The 17,177-nt window shown below is 41.8% G+C and overlaps 1 protein-coding gene across 3 annotated transcripts in view; it reads left to right on the top strand.

Moving 5' to 3' along the window:
* The first annotated feature begins 1,029 nt into the window (after positions 1-1,029).
* Positions 1,030-17,177, top strand: part of CAB39 (calcium binding protein 39) — a 61,050-nt gene continuing 44,902 nt past the window's right edge. Inside the window, exons 1-2 of one of the 3 annotated variants that reach the window (XM_054039065.1) lie at positions 1,030-1,274; positions 2,880-3,026. The gene's annotated coding sequence lies outside the window, so the exon portion shown is untranslated. Of the gene's footprint in view, positions 1,275-1,562; positions 1,624-2,879; positions 3,027-17,177 lie in introns of those variants that run through there. The other 2 variants (XM_054039067.1, XM_054039066.1) reach the window with 2 other exon arrangements.

Raw genomic sequence — 17,177 nt, 5'->3', positions numbered from 1 at the left:
CGGGGCGGTGCTGGGGGCAATGAGGGCGGTGCTGGGGGGTTAGTGTGTGCTGTGGCTGGGGGGCATCGGGGCGGTGCTGGGGGCAATGAGGGCGGTGCTGGGGGGTTAGTGTGTGCTGTGGCTGGGGGGCATCGGGGCGGTGCTGGGGGCTGTGAGGGCGGTGCTGGGGGGTTAGTGTGTGCTGTGGCTGGCGGTATGGGGCGGTGCTGGGGGCTGTGAGGGTGGTGCTGGGGGTCAGTGTGTGCTGTGGCTGGCGGTATGGGGCGGTGCTGGGGGCTGTGAGGGTGGTGCTGGGGGTCAGTGTGTGCTGTGGCTGGCGTAATGGGGCGGTGCTGGGGGCTATGAGGCCGGTGCTGGGGGTTAGTGTGTGCTGTGGCTGGGGGGCATCGGGGCGGTGCTGGGGGCTGTGAGGGCGGTGCTGGGGGGTCAGTGTGTGCAGTGGCTGGCGGTATGGGGGGGTGCTGGGGGCTGTGAGGGCGGTGCTGGGGGTTAGTGTGTGCTGTGGCTGGCGGTATGGGGCGGTGCTGGGGGCTGTGAGGGCGGTGCTGGGGGTTAGTGTGTGCTGTGGCTGGCGGTATGGGGCGGTGCTGGGGGCTGTGAGGGCGGTGCTGGGGGGTTAGTGTGTGCTGTGGCTGGCGGTATGGGGTGGTGCTGGGGGCTGTGAGGGCGGTGCTGGGGGGTTAGTGTGTGCTGTGGCTGGCGGTATGGGGTGGTGCTGGGGGCTGTGAGGGCGGTGCTGGGGGTTAGTGTGTGCTGTGGCTGGCGGTATGGGGCGGTGCTGGGGGCTGTGAGGGCGGTGCTGGGGGGTCAGTGTGTGCTGTGGCTGGCGGTATGGGGCGGTGCTGGGGGATATGAGGGCGCTGGGCTGGAGTGGCCCGTTCCTGTTGCCGAGCGCCGAGCAGAGCAGCCGCGGGGCGGGGGTGGAAGCTGGGAGCGGCCGCAGGAGCCGGGAGGGCGGTGGCGGTGCTGATCCCGCCGCGCCGCCGGGGGCAGCAGAGCGGCTGAAGCGGGGAGCTGCGCCCAGGCCGCCGCCGCCGCCGCAGCTGCAGGGCGGGGAAGGGCCGCTGCGCAGCACCGCGGGGCGGGGGAGGGGGCGAGCGAGAGACCGTCAGGCAGCGTCTCGCGTCGTGCGCCTTCTCCAGAGCGCCAGGGTGGGAGCGGGCACAGCCGGAGACGCTAGCGACCCGCCGCCCGGCCGCGGACCCGACCCTGATAGGAGGGAGGCAGCTGCCGCCAGGCCCCGTCCGCGCCGCCTCATCGGCAGCCGAGCGAAGGTACCGACGCGCCGCCGCCGTAGCTCCTCCGCTCCGGCTGGGCTCTGCCGCCGAGCGCGGGCCCGGGCCGGGAGAGGCGGCGGAGTGGGGCTGTTGGAGCCCCTGAGGACAGGAGTGTCTGGCGCCTCTTCTCCGCCCCTGAGGCCCCGCGGAGGGGCGGGGGGCTGATGTGGAGGCCCCCCCCCTTAGGCCCTGCGGGGATTGGGGAAAGGGGGAGGCTCCTGTGAAGATCTACTTCTCCCCACCCTAGGCCCCGTGGTGGGGAGTGGGGGAGGCTGGTGTGAAGGTCTCTCTGGTCTTTTCCTTCCTGAGTATCTGAGTGAGGAACTTCTCCTTTGGGCAGAGCCAGGTGATCTGGGCACGGGCTCTCCTCTCGTCTCCCCCAACTCAGCCTCTGTAGGGGCAGGCCCAGAGAGCCAGTTCTGTGTCTTCAGTTTGAGGACAAATATCGCGGGGAGGGTCTCCATGCCTCACTAGCTGCTGCTCCTTCTGTCGTGGCTTGATGTTGACACGCATTGTTTCCTCTTCGGATCTGGGGTTTGAACAAACTTCCTGTTACAAAACCAGTGGAGACAAAAATCTGCTTGTCAGTGTCTTGTGAGAAAATGATCTGTCTTAATGAGACAAGGATATGCTTCACGTTTTTAGCTGTGGAGTATGAATTAATTAGGAGTATGAATTGTTGTCTAAATGAGGGGAAATTAGTGGTCTTGTTAGTGAGTTGATCTCCCAGGGCAGTAATGATGAGGAAAAAGAATAGTATAAGTGACCTCACCTTTGCAAAAGTGCACCACACAGAGGCCCAGAGTAGGCCAATATACAAAAGATAAATGAGGCCTTTCAGTAGCTGGGCTGTTCTAATATGTATAGCTAACAAGGCCAGGGCCTATTTTTTTTTAGTTGCTTTGTACTGAAACAGTAAATAGTGGGGTTGAGCTCGGGAATGCTGCAAGGGCAGGTGATAGAAAGGGGCAAAGCCCCCTCGCATCCTGACACATTGGGTAAAAATTTTTTCCTGGGCTGATAGGACTGTTTGCTCCTTCCTGCTTGTGAACTGACTTAGTTGACTTCTTGGACACAGAGAAAATAAATGAAAAATTAAGTGCCATGAAATCACAGCAAATTTCCATTAACACTTTCAGTCAATACATTTAAAGTAATTATTTGCTTGTTTTATCACTTTGTAGGCTGCAGAATTGCTGTTTGTTAGCTCACAAAGCTGATATTATTCAGTAAAATTTAGGGAAATGTTTGGTAATTTTTTAAGAGTTCAGCCCCAAGTGGAACCCATGATTGAGGCTGATAATCACCTTTACTTGGAATGCTCAGTCCCTTTCAGATTAACAGATCTGAATCTAGGACATTTGATTACAAATTTGTTTTAGATTTTAGCAGTTATTAATTGAGAGGTTTTTAGCTTTTACCGGTGATCTAGCTCTGTGCACATCTCGAATTGCTTTGTATGTGTGGATTGGTTTTAGGCCTATTCTGAAGAGGTTGAATGAGAACTAATGTTGTTTATATTTAATTTGTATGGTGCCTTTCATCCTGAAGGTTCCTCAAATGCTTTACAAACTTAACGAATTGCTATACAAACTATAACAGGGACCACTTCATCCATCACTGAAATGGAGCCACTTCTGGGATGTAAAACGGCTACTGTTTAACAACGCACAGCAACACTGCACAACATTTTAGGATGGAACTGAAGAAGAATACTGTTTCCAAATGAAACCACAGGGAGAATTTTAGGTAGGCAAACTAATTACCTAAGTTAGAATTTGGTTAGGACACCACAGTATTCACCTCTAATTTGGTTACATGCTTTTTGATATTTATTTATATCTTTATATTACAGGAGACTGACTCGTGTGTGTGTGTGTGTATGTGTATACATATGTATATATATATATATATATATATATTATAGTAAAATCTTCTAATGTGACAATTTCCAGCACTAGGGCCTGATCCTATAGTCGTAGTAGGACTCTATGCAGGAATAACTCTGGGGTGTGAGAGTAACTTGGCAGGACTGGGCCTTTACTTTGCAAAGTGCTCCCCTAAAATCTAATGTGACCTAACATTTTTGTGGAAGGGCATTTTTTTCATCTAGTTTTGTCTAAGGGTACATTTTGGCTTTTTTAACTAATCTTTATTTCTGTGAAAAAATGGTAACCTAGTTGGAAATTTATTTAAAACCTGTATTTTACCTTAAGAAAATGACATTAATTAATTAGCACAGCCAGTGCAAGGAAAAAGATTAAACTGTGGCTTTGCCACTTTTCAACTTCTTTAAGGCAAGAGACATATAATCTTTTAAAAATAATTATGTAAAATGTGGATCTAAAAAGGAACTATGCCATTTACAACAAAATATTTGAAAATTATTAATATTTTTACTTACTTTTCAAAAACTCCAACGCAGAGTCCTATGTTTTTCCTTACAGCAGTTTAGCGTATCATCAGGAAATGCATCTCTTTATAGTGTTTAGGTGTTTATGAGGTCATAAACTGTTACAGAAGAAATGCAATAATACTCTGAGCTATTCAGAGCCAAAAATATACTTTAGTTCACTTTTAAATACAGAAAGTTTCTCATTTAACAGATGGGATCGAAACAATGTATATTTTCTTTATAATACATATTGATGTGTATTTATGTATGGCTTTTCTAGTTAGAGGGGTTTAACAAAATAATAATGTGTAAATTAGAATAAACAAATTAGTTATTAGTATCAGAAGTACCATTTGACAATTTATTTAGACTTCCTGTATAATAGTACAAAACTTACCTGATCTTTAAAAATAAAAATCACAAAAAAAAGTCCCACAGCCCTACTTGTGCTTGTAAGATTGTCTGTCACTGACTTGCTATTATAAGATAATTGTTTTTTACATTTAGTTCAGTAATAGTCTTGTGACATGAGAAGTGATTGAGCCTATCAGCCAGCATACAGTTGTTCTTAAGATTTTTTTTTTTTTTTGGTGAACTGTACTGTAATCTTGTTGGTAGCATGATGATAGTTTAGGATTTCTCTCTTAGTAGATAAAGTACCCCAGCATAAGATGAGATTGTATCTTATCTTACATTTCTGGTAACATTATAAACTAGGCCCAGACAAAAGTGTATTCCGAATGGGGTGTAAATATGTCAAGAAAACTCCACCGCTTGGAATTCCCTGATTGCTATTGTAAAATGTTTATTCAGGAGGGGAATGACATTGATCTTTCCCATTGTCATCAAAGTTATTCTGTAGCTTCTCATTAAGTAACTGGTGCTAGTCAAACTAGACCTTAGTTTTATGGTGCTGTGTATTGTGCACTGTCTGTTTGGTTCTTCAAGATCTTTTTGAAGGCTAAAATTAGTAGGCTGTAACCCCTCCACAGAGGTCATTCTAAATCATGAAAGGGTGTTTTGGTTTTTTTTTGGGATGGTGGGGGGGAAGAGATTACTATTTATGTATAATAGAATTAGATCCAGAGCCGAATAACTTATGTTTTAAGCATATCGAGGACTTACAGCTAAACTTTTATTTAGGATCCTCTCTTTAAAACTTAGTAAGCTCTGTAGTACACTTCTGGGTTTCATAAAATGTAGGTAAATTAAGAGAATTTTCTGCCATAAGTAGAATTCTGGTAATGATATTTTAATGTGGTTAAGGTTAAAAGTGATTATTGAGAACACGTTATGATTGCACATATTTATTCTGAAGATCTTTTCCAAGACTTCTCTGCTGTTTTTACTAACAAGAATAAGGTTTTATCATTGTCTGCACTAAAAAATTAATAGTAATAGTTGCAGAGCAGCCAGTAACACTGTCAGCTGTGCTCAGACTCCAGAACTTTTATTTTGCATGGTGTATGTACAAAGCAAAATCACATCTTGACTTTCAAATATAGAATATCATATGTACTCGTTCATAAGCCGATTTTTTTTTTAGTAAAAAAGGGAAGCACCAGAGAAGGGGGTCGGCTTATGAACGGGTATAGAGAAGGAGAGGTGGGACACAGCCCTTCCCCCAACAGAGGGAGCAAGGAGAGGCAGCACTGCCAGAAGGGAAGAGGCGGGGCCAGAATCTCTCCACTTCTGGGCACGCTGTTCTCCCCCCCAGCCTCCGAAGCAGCTGCAGCTCCAGGGCTGGCAGGCTGCAGTCGGGCCACTCGGCCCTGCTCCCAAGAGCAGGCTCTGGCCGTGCTGCCCGGCCCGCCGGAGCACGCTGGAACATGCTGCGGCCGCACTGCCTGGTCTGGCCCACTGGAGCAGGCTGTGACCGCGTTGCCCAGCCTGCCGGAGCAGCTCCAGCCAGGCCAGAGACATCCTCCCCTAGCCCTCCCCAGATAAGGTGGGAAGGGATGGGGAGAGTGTGGGGGTCCCAGGCTAGGGGTGGGGTCATCTGGGGGGTGGTCACAGGGGTTACTCCCCTGACCCCCTGGTTCTGTCAAAGTTTGCTCACCCCTGAACTATAGGGTCGGCTTATGAACGGGTCATAAAAAAATTTCCATTTTTACTTATCCCTCTTGGGGGTGTCAGCTTATAAACGAATCGCCTTATGATCGAGTATATACAGTAGTTAAAAACATCTTGCAAATTTCTATAAGGAAATTGCAGAATGAATATGGACCAAGTGATGTCATGTTTAATCACTCTTCTCACTAATTTACATTTTAATACCAGATATAATAGCAATCCTGACTACAGGATTTGCTATCCAGGAGTGAAAGCTTGGTTTGATTTTAGTGTGGGTGTCCTTTGTATCTAACTTGAATCCATAAAACCACCTAATTTTCCCCTGCTATATTATCTTCCGCCATACATTGCTGTGGCTAAAACACACACACATACATATATGCATGCAAAGCTTGATATTTTTCTTAGATGCACCAGAGCATGCACTATTTGAGTAAGAGAATTATTTTTGAAAATTACCTATTTGGTTAGGCACCTAACTCTCTGTGCACAATATTATGAATGTTTTAATTGCCCCCACTATCTCTTCAAACCTCATAGTAACACTTACGTTGTACCTGTTGTACACTAAGAGTTGTCTCTGTGTTAATGAAACTTAGTTCTACTCTAATAGGAAGGAGGAGAGCATAATAAGAAACACACCAAAAATAAAGGTGAGTAAGGTGATGTTGTATTGGCTTGCCTTAATAACCTGGGCCAACTGTTTAATACATGGGTGCCTAAAGTTAGTTTGCTGTATTTGGATACCTAAATAAATGGCCTAAATTTAAAAAGTTATTGAGATTCCAATAACTTAAATTGGAGTCATTTGAGTTGGGTACCTCTGTATCTAAACAAATTTGCACTCTCTCCCTATATTACCTCATAATTAAATAACCTATTAACTTATCACCTATTCAAATATCTTGTATAAAGAGATGAATTAGGAATGAACCAAACAGGAAGCAGATACACATTCAGTGTGTCCAGGAATAACCATTTTCATTCCTCAGAAACAATTGCAACTTTTTTTTTTTAAAGCAACCTCAATTCAGGAAGTACTTCAACCTACATTCAGATTCCACAGTTTTGAGTGTTTTAGCTAGTACCCTATGTGTTCATAGAGCATTATAAAAGTGTCCTGACCGATAGATTTTAAACATGCAAAAAAGTGTGTGGTCTTTGGATATAATTCAAACTTAGTTACCTCTTGAAAACCTGTAAAAAGGGGAATGACATTTTTTTGAGGAAATACCTAACACTGTAGCTCACCTGTCCATGTAATGGTAACATTATAATCTTCCAATAAAATGTCAGCTTTGATGGCAAGTTATTTTTAAAAGCACATTAAGTGTGTTATGTTGTTTTTCCCCCCATTAAAGTCTCTGCTGAAAAGTTTAATTTAGCATTTTTTAGTTGTTTCAGAAAACTGAAAACTTATATTTAGTACAAAGATATTTAAACATATCAGTTGAGAGCAGTGGGACTCAGAGAACGGAGTAGTAAGAGATTTTTCTAAGTGTAAAAAAACTACCTTCTTTGGCTAGATTGAATTTTTAAAATTAATCTTAAAATGTTTTTGAGTGCATTTTTCTTTGTGTTCTGTACACAAATTACTCCATATGTAAAATAAAGGGTAACTTTAGTGCTTTTGGTTACTGCCCTGTTGTATATCACTTCTTATCAGCAATGCTAACAAATATTAAAGTAGTTCATTTTGTTACTAAAGGAAGTGTGACCAGTTTGTTAGTTAACTAATGGAAAAATAGATTTCAAACTCTTAATAAAGGAGCGTACTTAGGAAACAGTAGAACTGAGACTCAATAAAGGGCTTAAAATGTCTACTTTTCTAGTGTGTTGAGGATGAATATTTGTGGGGGAATAATACATTTATTTCCATACAAGTTCAACCAGTTTCACATCTTCACAGATTTGTTTAGTGGGTAGATATGTAAATCTCTATTGATACCTATATTAAGGCAAATTATCAAAACTGATTATTATGATTATTATTTATTTCATAAAAATTATGAAAACAGATATTCTTGGAAATGTAGAGCATGAAATCTCCAATTGCCATTGGTGAGTAGAAATCTTTCTCTGGCCAGTAGTGGGGCCTACACAATCAATTTAAATCTAACAAAATAAATTTCTGCAGAACTTGTTTACACTTTTTAAAAGAAAAATGTATTTTAGTCTTTATAACTATAGAGAACCTTTCAAATATAAAAGGATACTTTCCTGTCTTCCCGAGGCTTCAGTCATCTTCAGTATTGCTTTTTTCTTTACTAATTTGATCCAATAGCTCACCTGAGAATGCTTGCTACTTTCTATAGATGAATGGATTTTTCAAGCTCTGGTCCTCCGGCTGATAGGTTCTTTCTAGTATTCGTGTTTGGAAGTGCAGAGGAGACACAAAAAATCCCCTCCCTCGCCCCCCATCATTCCCCCGCCAAAACCCCCTGAAATGGAACTATTAGTAAGTTTTCATACAGTGATTACTATGTAGATACGTGTGCTGACAGTACTTCAGTACATCCTGCTGCGATGGAATCTCTGACTGTAGATGTGACTAAGCAGTTTCTATATAGTTGCTGCTGCAATTGTATATAGGAACTAAAATGCAATGACATAATCAGATGAAAACAGTACATGCACCCCTCCACGTACTAGTTCTCTTTCCTTTTAAAGGAAGGCATCAAAGCCTACAGTAAGGAAAAGCTAATAACCTGCTATAGCTTATAAAATATACCTGTATTTAATATCTGTACCTTATGGAATATCATCCTTAATAAAATATGCTTCACTTACAGAATATAATTCAGATTTGTTTCTAAAATGTGAGTGATTTTCTTTCTCTTTTAAGCAGAGACAGCCCAAGTCTTCTGATACTGGGCGGGGGGGGGGGAGGGGGAGGAGGAAGGGCAGGGCAGAGTGAGGACAGCCAGCTTCAGCAGTGTTACTGAGCATGCTCAGTACAAGCCAAGCAGCAAATCTGGGATGAGGTGGGGCACGTGACCCTGCATTTCCCCCCACCCCCCAAGCATCACCTCTGCTTTTAAGTAAAGAATTAACATTGTCTTAAACTGAGTAAAACACAAACTGGCACTGAGAAGCTTTTCAACACACCTTACCAATGCATTGCACTCCAAACCTGCAACACCTGCCATTCCAGTCCTAAATTTTTCTCGAGCAGAGCTTGGCAATAATTCAGAATTGTGTATGGGGAGCTGTAGGTAATGTCCATAGGGGATATGATCTAGACTATTGCATTTTGTACTTGACACACAGAGCTGCATTAAAAGAACATTAGGAATGCAAAGGCAAGCACTCAGAAGTTAGCAAATGGCAGAAGTGGTATTGCCGGTACAATCTTAATTCAACCCCCCTTGTGCTTTTTCAGCCTGAAACTGTCTCCAGTGAAAACATAGTCTTACAGAAAGTCTTACAGCCAACCTTCACTATAATATAATAAAACTTGGTTGAAAATTGCCTATCAAATAATTGCAATAGCAGATTTCAAATGATGTGATAGAACAGAAGACGTTTGGAGATGCAGCTAACAAAAATGCTGCTAGTTTTTCATGTTTATCTGTCTGGAATGTTGGAGCTGATCAAAATATCTTTCTGTGGTAGGGTGATTGCTGGAAATGAAGGTTGAGGTTAATATTTTAGATTGAAGGTTTATAGATTAGGTAGTGCATGTCACTTTCTGGTTCTCTCAGTTCTCCTCGATTTTGTGAGTATTCAAATAAGTGTAAGATTCCTCTAAACTTGCACTTTCATGTGGTATTCCATACATGCGGCCTTGCCTTAGCAAGAAAGTCATGCAAAATCCTTATTAGTGCAATATTGTCTCTGCTCTTACCCAAGCTTATTTTTAGTGGCAGAAACAGAATGAAATTTACAGTCAGACAAGAAATTGATGGACCAAACTGAAATTAAAGCTCCATGCTTCTGTTTACTGATGATTTTTAAATGCATAGACACCCTTCTAAATGTATAGGCGATACATGTCTATCTTACAGTTAGTCCTAACTATTTAGATAACTTGTCCTATCACACAAGAATCTGCAGGCTCCATTCTAAGCAAGACATGTTTATTAAAACTAATGGCTACCATTGTATTTAACTATTTTCCTTTCCATGAGTTACCTTTTCCTCAAATTACAATGAAAGCTGTCTGTCAGATATGGAATTTCTTTTAGGGAGAATAAACTATTAGTTGCATACTACATAAGTATTTGCACAGATACAATTCCATCATGAAATCTGTAAGCAGAATAGAATAAGGCTTGTGAAATTCTTTAAAAATGGGTTTTGAGAAGACTTATTTCTAGAATGTATTTTGAGGCATACTGTGCAAATTATCAAATGAAAGCTCTTTTAGTGAATTGAGAGAACTGAGGTAAGCCTTCAGGGACAGAGATGGTGGCGAGTGAAGAAATGATAGCAATTGTTGGACTCAAGATCCTAAATTTGTACCTTTCAAACACAGCACTGATCTATCACTTCTACTGACCTAAACTTGAAGTACCTTCTTAAAAATATGCTAGAGCTTTGTAAACAGGTGTTGCTCTAAAAATTATTCATATTTATAATCTCTTAGAAAAGCACTACATTGAAACATCAATATCCAATATTAACCTATAATTGAAATTGAGTAATATTTAAAATGTATTAAATTTTGTAAGTGGAAGCTATATTAGAGCCATGCAAGCACTTTATAGTTAACATTGCATCCAGTTTCCATTTGTTATGACTTTAAAACCACTCTAATAAACACAAAGATTGTTTAGGTAGTTTGGTGAAGTTAAGCTATGCCTAGAAATTAAGTATAAACTGGAAAAAAAAATCACAATTTGAGATTTTAAGGCTTTGAGTATCCTTTTCCCTGCAACCCAGGGAGGGCATGGGGGAGATAGCTCAGTGGTTTGAGCATTGGCCTGCTAAACCCACGGTTGTGAGTTCAATTCTTGAGGGGGCCACTTAGGGATCTGGGGCAAAATCAGTACTTGGTCCTGCTAGTGAAGGCAGGGGGCTGGACTCAATGACCTTTCAAGATCCCTTCCAGTTCTAGGAGATGGGATATCTCCATTTAAAAAACAACAACAAAAAAAACCCTCTTCCATAAGAGAGAGAATCCTGATAGACCTCAAATTTTCTGCACATCATTGCAGAAGAGAAGTAAATTTTGGAAAATGTATGCTGTTAAATGGGGGAGAAGTTATTGTAGACCTTCTACTGTAATGAGCCAGCTTCATCAGCAGCTGGGAAGTTACCGGAGTTCCAAGACTGATTAACTTCGAGAGGTGGAACATTTGCCCCCTGCTCCTCCCCTTCCCCCCCAAGGCTCTGCTGCCTGGTCTGGCTGGAAGCTGAGCTGTGGTAAGAGCTGCCAGGGCGGCTCTTGAAACAACCTGGGGTGACTATATGTCCCATTTTTAAGCCCTGCCCTGGATGTCCCAACTTTTTTGGCAAAACTGGGCATTTGTACCATTTGTTCTTGCCAACGGATCATCAGTTGGCAAGAGCAAACAGGACAAAAGGCCACTTTTGCCAACTTGTACTTGTCTCAGGTAATTCTGCTTAAAGGATTTGAAGAAAGAAATATGGCCCTAAGAAAACTAAGAGATTGGCGAGACAGTGAGTTGCTGAAGTCCTTTCATGATGCCGGATATGTGTGTGTTTATAAGTCAGCGGTAGGCAACCTATGGCACAAATGCCAAAGGCGGCATTCGAGCTGATTTTCAGTGGCACTCACACTACCTAGGTCCTGGCCACCGGTCCGTATTTTAGTTTAATTTTTAATGAAGCTTCTTAAACATTTTAAAAACCTTATTTACTTTACATACAACAATAGTTTAGTTATATATTATAGACTGATAGAGACCTTCTAAAAATGTTAAAATGTATTACTGGCATGTGAAACCTTAAATTAGAGTGAATAAATGAAGACTCAGCACACCACTTCTGAAAGGTTTGTGACCCCTGATATAAGTAATCAGTTGAAAGGCAATTTTTTTACATTATCTGTTGATGTCAGTCCTTCCCTCAAACTACCATTCTACATAGAACGGAATGCTCTTTAAAATGCAAGGTGTGCAGTTATTTTGCAGTAAATACTTGGGTATAGTGAACTTTTTGGGAACGCTAGGGTGATCTGACATGAAGTTGGAGTTCTCAACTTTTGGTGTGTGACATTTTTCTAAGATCCACCCTTTTGGTCTTTCCTAAATGTTTCTGTCTTTATCAGAGACAGAGCAGCATCTTTTCCAGTGATGGTGGTTCATAGCAAGGAAGTCTATTGGTCTCAGAAGAGAAAAGAGTGGTGCAAGGGTAGAACAGATTTAGAATTACTGATGTGTATACAGCCCACCATAGCCATCTCTACCTTTGCTGTGCCTTTCCTGCTTCCATTTCACTTACCTTGAGAATTTACAATAGAATCAAATAATATTTTCTCTCCCCTTCCACCATAGAGTTGGCTGATTCATTTCAGTTCTGACTCTGATGATATTCAGTATTCTAGAAGGTAAGATAATGTAACTTGTGAAACTCTCTCTTCTGAATCCCAGTGGAGTAACTTTAATCTTTCATGAGCCACTCTGAATAGGTTGTTGGTGCGGATCCACACGCCAGCCAAAATGGCAATTTAACAAACTCTTTCTACTAAATTGTAATACAACCATTTCTCAACTGGACTGGAGCCATAGTGCTCAGAAGAATATGAAAGGGAGCTTTTTCCAGTAAAAGACTCTGTGAGGAAGAGATTCAGTCTCCAACAGATTTTGTCAGAAGAAAAGAAAATTTTTCTTTTGTGGTTTTAGTAAAATATCTGGCATTCCAGAAAGTTTACACTATCAGTCCATTTCAAGTGTTTGTAGTGGTCAATCAGTGAGTATCTGAGTGACTTCCAGATTGATTGGCGTAACAAGGTCCCTAGTGGACTTTGTGAAGTCTTCAGCTTTTTTCCTGGCCCTGGTTACAGGAAGCTCTGCTTTGGTTAGGATTTTTTTTTTTTTTTTAACATGACCAGAACATTTACTACAAAAGATAGATCTTGCAGAATCCAGCTAGGAGAGGCCTACAAGGCCTAGGAGCGGCTGCTTGAATTATTCTGAACTCATGAAAGCCTTTTGTGAGTTTTTGAATTGAAAAGAGGAAACTGAGGCAGGGTACCCTGTCCACAGGAGGGTTCTTGGGAGGCAATTGGCCCCGTTGCAATGTCTTTGAAGAGAAGGATTTGAAATGATAGTGGAAGCAGACTGCGAGACAGTTGAGGGACTAGAATATAGGGCACATTCTGTACAAGTTGGTGTTTTTGCATTGTTTTCATATCACCTTTAGATACAGAGAATTACAGTAATCTAGCCTGCAGGTGACAAAGATATGGATCACTGTGGCCAGGTCCTAATATGGGAAAAAAGAGCAAAGTTTCTTAGCAAAATGGAGGTGAAAGAAGGCATTTTTTTTTGTCATTGGCACACTAGCTGATAAGTAGGCTTGGCAGGATTTGAGTTTAATCAGTAACTGCCTGTAAACATAGATTTCAGCTGACACACTGAAATGGGGTGGGGGGACGGGACCCATTTGGTAATAGTTGTCCTTCCTGCAGGGATCAGGTGTCACTGGCTGTGCAGGAAGCCCTTTTCAGCCCCACGGTCGCAGACCCCACTCTGTCACGCATCAACTAAGGGTGCCAGAGATCTCTGCTTTGTCCCACCAGGTCTGCAACCTTTCTCACATGTTGCACCTGCAGGGATTGGATATCATTGGCCCTTCAGCTATGCAAGGAGCCCTCTGCAGCTTTGCTATCATGGCCCCGCTCGCTCACTCACTAGCCAGAAGTGTGGAAGCCATCCCTGGGCAGGAACTGTTCAGCAGTGGGATGGCCTCCCCCCCCAGTCAGGGGTTCACCCTCCTTTTTACAGTCCTGGTATTCTTCTTAGCCTGCTAATTGTCTAAGGGGTCTAGGCTCAGTGATGAGGCAAGCCAGGCACAGAGCTTTAGTGGAAGAAGTGGGGTAGCCTCCTGGCTAGTTGTTTGGTGTGTGTTCTTCCATCTGATCAGTATCACTTCAGTCTTGTTTGGATTCCATTTGAAACAGCTGCTTTTCATCCAGGAGGTGATTTCTTGTAAGTATTATAACATTTTAATGGCATTAGTTGCATCTTTGGAAAATGAGATACAGAACCAAATGTCATAGGCATATTGTTGGCAGTGGCTTTTGTGAGTGTCATACTCTCTCATGGTGTAGATTCTGATGAATAGGGGGAAGTAAAGTATCTTTTAGGACCTTATCTGTAAGAAGTCTCAGGGCAGAGGAACAGTTACCCATTACCAGTGTCTGAGCTCTGCTGATCTGAGCAGAAAGTTGATCTCATCATGTCTTCTCACCTGTTGGAAATTTTCCTCCTGCCTCCTTCATTGTTCTTGCGTCCTTCCTCTAGAATTTGATGAGGAATTGGTATTTCTATTTGATGACGAGCCAGATGGATAACTCCATTTTCATAATATAATGGATCCGCTAGTAACTGGTTTATGGAATATGTGGGATACTATGTTTTTGGATCTAGGGTGTGAGGCAAAAATACAACATTTGCTGGAAAGCAAAGCTGCTACCTGAGATATCATATGATCCCAAGGGTAGATTCAGCAAGCAGTGTCTGTACAGCCACTCCTAATTTTGGATAAGGGACTCTGCTTAAAAACAAAGCAAAATTTAATTGACCAGTTTGCCATTTCTGTTCTCTTCACTGAGCAAGGGCAATGACAAGTGGATAGAAGGATTTCATGGTATTGACAGGGCCATGACTCCAAGTCTGAGAATAGAAACTTGTACGTCAACTACTGTCTCTTGCTTCCTATATGAATCAGTATATTACTTCCAATGAAATGTTCCTTTCAAAGGAAATATGTGGAAATATGTCATCCTTAAATTATGTACTAAGCTCAGTCAGTTTGTCAATTTCATTTTACAAGTGTCAACTACATCTTGGGTTGATGAGAAAAAGTTAATCGCAGAATGGCTATTTTAATTTTTACATTATATTTTCACATGTCTGTCTATGCCACTGTAGAATAGACATACCCTGGGACTGTGTTTTCTTGCAAAAGCACAAAAGTAGTTAGAACTGGAGGCATTAAACTATGCTTTAACATATCAGCTGTAACATATCTGCTGCCTCAGCTAGTCTTAGTTCAGTGTTAGTCATATAGTAGCTGCATCTTCAGCTCTATAGTGTTAATTTTTTTCATGACTGGTTTGCCACAGAGTTGTCTCACTTACATGTTGATACAAAGCCCTGGTCTATACTACAAACGTACTTTGGTATAACTGTGTCACTCAGGGGTGTGGAAAATCCACACCTCTGAGCATCGGTATAGACAGCGCTATGTTGATGGGAGGGCTTCTCCTGTTGACATAGCTACTGCCTCTCGGGGAGGTGGAGTACCTATGCTGACAGGAGAAGGTCTCCTGTTGGTGTAGGTAGCATCTTCACTAAGTGCTACAGTGATACAGCTCCACTGTTGTAAGTGTAGACAAGCCCTTTTGATACAATATTTTTTCTTTTAGATTATTTTCACAGTTGCGAACTTGCAAAGACCTAAGCACTCCAGCGTGTTGGTTTTCAGGCTTCATGCCTTAATCTGGTTTGTTCCTTGAAGTGACCCTACTTCTCTTAAATACTAGTAATGACCCTGTCATTTTTCAGATGAGCTGTGTGGAGAACTATATTGGGATGAACTTAAGAAAATTTAGGTTGAATGTTGGGAAAAATTCCTTTACTGTGAGAGCTACAGGCTGTCAAATAGTCTCCCTGAAGCATTGGTTCTCAACCTATTTACCATTGTTGGCCGCACATGCAGCTGTGTGTGTTATGTGGGCTGTATCCACACAATATATACTACCGTATAGCCATGAGGATGTCACATGAGATGCAGCTGTGTGCTGATTTGGCTGCGCATTGAGAACCCTGTCCTGAAGAAAGTGGTGGACAACTAGAAAGGAGAAAGCACTACGTATAGAATTTCTGGGTTTAGGATTTAACTGATAACCACAAAGTCAGTTTTCACAGTAACTTTTTTTTTAATTTCCTTTTTTCAACTTTGGCTATAGTAGTATGCCTCTTACTTAAAGACAGGAACTGAACATGTTTTGTTGCATATAGCTTTTCCTGTGTTAGTGAAAGAGCAGTCTTTGAAATTAAAATTATATCTGAAAGGAAAATGTTGATTGAAATGCTGTGGAATTCTTAAAAAGAAAATTAACCAATAATACCCAGAACATACATCTTGAAAATGTGCCTAAAATAAACATATAATTCAAGGAAAAGAATAGCAAAAATGGAACCCCTAACTGTAGGTAGATACCTGTATTTGGCAATGGGATGGGCTAAGATGTCTACTACATCTTTTCCATTCCTAATGTCACTGATTTTGTGACTCCCGTCTTAAGGGAATTGTGAAGGCTTCTAGGACTAGTCTTTGGTTACTGTAGCTAAAAGAAGCTGCTCTTACTAGTTTATAAGCTCCCAAACATCATAAAAAAACAGAACACATTTGAGGAAGGTTTTATTCTTAATACTTTCTTTCTTAGATTGGGACCTTTGATTCTCAAAGCTTTTTCCTGATACAATCAGATACATTTTCTAAATTAAAGATCTTCAAGATTATAAATTGCCTGGAAAGGCTAATTTCCAGTTTCTTTTACTGTGACTTGCATTACAGTATTAAAGTTTTGAAGTAAACTTTTCAAATTGCATGGTGTATTGTAGATGTTGGTCATCTTTCATGTTGAGATTTTTGAATTGCCAGTTTGCTTTTCATATGTGATAGTGATGATGAAATGCTATCAAAATTAAGAACTCAATAATAGTGGGGGATTTCAATTATCCCCATATTGACTGGGAACATGTCGCCTCAGGACGAAATGCAGAGATAAAATTTCTTGATACTTTAAATGACTGCTTCATGGAGCAGCTGGTATGGGAACCCACAAGGGGAGAGGCAACTCTAGATTTAGTCCTGAGTGGAGCGCAGGAGCTGGTCCAAGAGGTAACTATAGCAGGACCGCTTGGAAATAGTGACCATAATACAATAGCATTCAACATCCCTGCGGTGGGAAGAACATCTCAACAGCCCAACACTGTGGCATTTAATTTCAAAAGGGGGAACTATGCAAAAATGAGGGGGTTAGTTAAACAGAAGTTAAAAGGTACAGTGACTAAAGTGAAATCCCTGCAAGCTGCATGGGCGCTTTTTAAAGACACCATAATAGAGGCCCAACTTCAATGTATACCCCAAATTAAGAAACACAGTAAAAGAACTAAAAAAGAGCCACCGTGGCTTAACAACCATGTAAAAGAAGCAGTGAGAGATAAAAAGACTTCCTTTAAAAAGTGGAAGTCAAATCCTAGTGAGGCAAATAGAAAGGAGCATAAATGCTG

This window comes from Malaclemys terrapin, chromosome 9, assembly GCF_027887155.1.
Source record: "Malaclemys terrapin pileata isolate rMalTer1 chromosome 9, rMalTer1.hap1, whole genome shotgun sequence".
Lineage (NCBI taxonomy): Eukaryota > Metazoa > Chordata > Testudines > Emydidae > Malaclemys > Malaclemys terrapin.
This window is presented reverse-complemented; position numbering and strand designations above follow the sequence as displayed.